Here is a 5034-nt window from a genome sequence, read left to right as displayed (position 1 = left end):
AACAGCAGACTGACATGAAAAATGAACTGTTAAAGGATAGTAGATAATATCTTCCTCCAAGGAAACAAAATCTGTTGGTGACATTAAAATACTCATCAGAAGAGAATGAAATAGAAAATGAGACCAAATAAATGACACAGAGGACAGAAAACAGAGATTCAACATACAAATGGTGATTAATTTTTAAAGAAGAGTCTAAAACAGACAAAAAAGTACTATAATTAAGATGTAATCACCAGATACGTTACTGAACTGAAAAAAATATTAATGTGCAAAACCAATGCATTTACCATAGACGAAGTAATGATACCAAGGAAAGATGAACCTTTAGATATATCCTAGAGGAATAGGATTAAATTCCAAGAATAGAGAACATAACCAGAGTCCAGGCGGAGGGAAAGAGTTTACCTAAGATTTCTTTTCCTCAACCTTATAAACCATTGACAACAGGGCAATATCTACAGAGATTTTTAAGAAAACCCTTAGATCTTGTGATTTTATCATTAGCCAGCTAGTATTATCAGTCATTTACATACCAAAGCATTGAAAAGATACATACATAGGTATCTGACTTTCAAAAGAAAGCAAGATACATACAACTAGATTAGTCTTGCTCACAGAAGTCCCCTGACCTCACACCCTCTTCCTCCATAACACCCCAGCCACCCTGGTTTCCCTAAGTTTTTAGAAACAGCAGTCTCTCGCCCCACTTTCTTATTTAACACATACAGTTGGTATTCAGGGAACGAGTCTGCTGACATCTTGATTTCAGACTTCTACTCCACAAGTGTGAGAAAATTAATTTTGGTAGTTTAGATCACTGAGTTTGTGGTATTTAATTATGGCAACCTTGGCAAATTAAAACAAAAGACAATGACAAATGGCAACACCCACGGAGCCTAAGTGCACAGCTGGTGAGAGTTTAAACTGGTACCACTGTTCTCAAGGGCAGTCTGCAACCTAGAGCCAGTACATCCGAGAGCTGATGTTCTTTTCCCAGAAATGCCACTCAGGACATTTAGCCTAAGAAAACTATAGGGACTGTATACATACACACATATCATATTTACATATATGATTTGTATATAATATATTCAAATATATAAAAACATATAAATACACTATATAAAAATATAATGAAGTAATGTGTTAGTCGCTCAGTCGTGTTCAACTCTTTGTGACCCCATGGACTGTAGCCCACCAGGCTCCTCTGGCCATGGAATTCTCCAGGCAAAAAGACTGGAGTGGGTTGCCATTCCCTTTGCCAGGACATTTTCTCAACCTAGGGTTTGAATCCAGGTATCCTGCAATGCAAGCAGATTCTTTACTATTGAGTCACCAGGGAAGCCCTAAAAATATAATATATATTTCTATATTGTTCATTATATTCTGTATTATTATATTATGTAAAGAGCAATAATAATGAAGATACCTTTTAAAAGTGTGATCAGTTGATAAATATTGTGTGTCATTTGAATAGTCCACTTCAGAATATACTGTGTGTTTTCTTATATTAACTAAATATTCTTCTATATTTTTAAAATGGGTGCCATGCTATGGTACAATTATTTACATATACCCATTGGCTATATGTATGTAAGTAAAATATATTGTTTATATTATACACAGCTATTTCAACATATAAGTATTTATAAATATATCAAATGGGTATATTTACAAAGAGAAAAACAAAGAAAACTCGTAGTATCCTATATCAGAATCTGAGGTGATTTTCTACTAACTAGGATGCCAATAAAACTGTATTAAAAATACCATCAGTATCCCACCTATGCTTTGCCCACCTGAAGGTCAATAAGAATATCCCCCCACCCCTTGCATCCAATTTCAGAACTCAAGGTTTATGCCAAACAAAAACCAGAAAAACTGTTTTCCTACTACCCTCGAAAAGTTTTTATAGCAGGCCTTCTCCCTGCCTTGCACTTTAATCACCTTCCAATTTATATCATAGGAGGAGCTATTACCTTCAGAAAACACTAGTGAGACAGTAAGGCTTGTATATTGTCAGTGACATATTGCAATAAAGGAAATGCAATACCCACAGTGTTAGAATTGAACACAGGGCCAGGAAGACCCTAGTACTTGTGTTTATAGTTATATTGTTATTGATGCTATTGTTTAAGCATTTTTGTTCCAAGATCAAGGAGCCTGGAAATGGGAGATCTAATTCAGTAGAGAATTACATTAAGAATTATGCACATTTTTATGCAATTGAAAACTGAAAACAGGAACAAGATGATGGAGGAGGAGGTGGACGTGGAGTACCTCTCTCTCCACGGATACATCAGGAACACACCTTCAGACACAGAATACCAGCTGAGAGCTGACAGGAGTACCTGAACAGAATAAAAGAATATGTAGAAGCAGGCAAAACTCGGTAGGATGAAGGAACTAGAGGGAAAACAGGAGTGTTAGCAGGATTGGACCTGCCCTTGATGGGTGGGGGAACTGAAGCAGGGGTCTGATCCCCATAGCGGGGCAACTGTCTGAGTCAGAGGAGAAACATTTAAGGCTGAGAGTGAAACAGCTGATCTGTGGCAGCCTAAATGGAATGAGAATCAGACAGTCCTTGCCTCAGCCCTGCCATACATACCCCAGACAGGGACGCAGGTCATACCCCGCACAGGGACGAGGGTCCCCTAGAAGGCGCAGCGGCTGGGAGCTGGAGTTTGGAAAGTGTGGAGCAATCCCAGGATGAGGGCTGCTGTTGACTGCAGAGAGACAGATGGAGGGGAGATGAGATTGTGGTGGGAAATGCCTGTGGAGGAAAGCTGGGCAGCCATGGAAGCAAGGCCACGCTGCTGAGTCCTGCGTAGGGGGCGGAGCCATCACCATAGCCTCTCTCTCCCCACCCTGCAGCATCAGCAGGTGAACAATAGAGGCTGGCCCATCAAACACCTAATGGTGTCAAACACCTGCACTGAACTGCAGAGCAGGACCCCACCCAGGGTGCCTCTTTAAGTGCCTGATGTAAAGAAACTACAGAGCAGGACCCCACCCAGGGTGCCTCTTTAAGTGCCTGATGCAAAGAAACTACAGAGCAGGACCCCACTCAGGGTGCCTCTTTAAGTGCCTGATGTAAAGAAACTACAGAGCAGGACCCCACCCAGGGTGCCTCTTTAAGTGCCTGATGCAAAGAAACTACAGAGCAGGACCCCCACCCAGTGTGCCTCTTTAAGTGCCTGATGCAAAGAAACTACAGAGCAGGACCCCACCCAGGGTGCCTCTTTAAGTGCCTGATGCAAAGAAACTACAGAGCAGGACCCCACCCAGGGTGCCTCTTTAAGTGCCTGATGCAAAGAAACTACAGAGCAGGACCCCACTCAGGGTGCCTCGTTAAGTGCCTGATGTAAAGAAACTACAGAGCAGGACCCCACCCAGGGTGCCTCTTTAAGTGCCTGATGCAAAGAAACTACAGAGCAGGACCCCCACCCAGTGTGCCTCTTTAAGTGCCTGATGCAAAGAAACTACAGAGCAGGACCCCACCCAGGGTGCCTCTTTAAGTGCCTGATGCAAAGAAACTACAGAGCAGGACCCCACCCAGGGTGCCTCTTTAAGTGCTTGATGCAAAGAAACTACAGAGCAGGACCCCACCCAGGGTGCCTCTTTAAGTGCCTGATGCAAAGAAACTACAGAGCAGGACCCCACCCAGGGTGCCCCTTTAAGTGCCTGACATGCTGATAAATATCCTGCAAGATCTCACAAAGCATTGTCAAAACAGGGCTAAGACTTCTCTGGTGGTCTAGTAGTTAAGAATCTGCTGTCTTTAGTTAAACTGTCAACAAGTAGGTATTGAATATCCTTGCATAATTTGAGAATACGTATATATTTAATTTTATAAGAAATTGCTGAATAATTTTCAAAGGGCTTGATCATTTTACAAATATATGGGGTCCATTTGCTCTATAGCCTCACTATTTGTCTTTTTTTTTAATTTTATTTTTAAACTTTACAATATTGTATTAGTTTTGCCAAACATCGAAATGAATCCGCCACAGGTATACCCGTGCTCCCCATCCTGAACCCTCCTCCCTCCTCCCTCCCCATACCCTCCCTCTGGGTCGTCCCAGTGCACCAGCCCCAAGCATCCAGTATCATGCATCGAACCTGGACTGGCAACTCGTTTCATACATGATATTATACATATTTCAATGCCCTTCTCCCAAATCTCCCCACCCTCTCCCTCTCCACAGAGTCCATAAGACTGATCTATACATCAGTGTCTCTTTTGCTGTCTCGTACACAGGGTTATTGTTACCATCTTTCTAAATTCCATATATATGCATTAGAATACTGTATTGGTGTTTTTCTTTCTGGCTTACTGTATTCTGTATAATAGGCTCCAGTTTCATCCACCTCATTAGAACTGATTCAAATGTATTCTTTTTAATGACTGAGTAATACTCCATTGTGTATATGTACCACAGCTTTCTTATCCATTCATCTGCTGATGGGCATCTAGGTTCCTTCCATGTCCTGGCTATTATAAACAGTGCTGCGATGAACATTGGGGTACACGTGTCTCTTTCCCTTCTGGTTTCCTCAGTGTGTATGCCCAGCAGTGAGATTGCTGGGTCATAAAGCAGTTCTATTTCCAGTTTTTTAAGGAATCTCCACACTGTTCTCCATAGTGGCTGTACTAGTTTGCATTCCCACCAACAGTGTAAGAGGGTTCCCTTTTCTCCACACCCTCTCCAGCATTTATTGCTTGTAGACTTTGGGATCACAGCCATTCTGACTGGCGTGAAATTGTACCTCATAGTGGTTTTGATTTGCATTTCTCTGATAATGAGTGATGTTGAGCATCTTTTCATGTGTTTGTTAGCCATCTGTATGTCTTCTTTGGAGAAATGTCTATTTAGTTCTTTGGCCCATTTTTTGATTGGGTCATTTATTTTTCTGGAATTGAGCTGTAGGAGTTGCTTGTATGTTTTTGAGATTAGTTGTTTGTCAGTTGCTTCATTTGCTATTATTTTCTCCCATTCTGAAGGCTGCCTTTTCACCTTGCTAATAGTT

General features: G+C 41.5%; 1 long non-coding RNA gene across 1 annotated transcript; it reads right to left on the bottom strand.

The window, feature by feature from the left end:
• Positions 1–1089: 1089 nt before the first annotated feature.
• LOC129629888 (uncharacterized) lies at positions 1090–2998 on the bottom strand. Its single transcript, XR_008703373.1, has 3 exons — positions 2612–2998; positions 2284–2354; positions 1090–1304 (listed from the first exon to the last, which is right to left on the bottom strand). It is a non-coding gene; the product is annotated as an uncharacterized LOC129629888 (long non-coding RNA).
• Between the last annotated feature and the right edge of the window lie 2036 nt (positions 2999–5034).

The sequence above is a fragment of the Bubalus kerabau genome, chromosome 16 (genome assembly GCF_029407905.1).
Source record: "Bubalus kerabau isolate K-KA32 ecotype Philippines breed swamp buffalo chromosome 16, PCC_UOA_SB_1v2, whole genome shotgun sequence".
NCBI classification, from domain to species: domain Eukaryota; kingdom Metazoa; phylum Chordata; class Mammalia; order Artiodactyla; family Bovidae; genus Bubalus; species Bubalus kerabau.
Note: the sequence above shows the minus strand (reverse complement) of the source record. Positions and strands in the feature narration are given on the sequence as shown.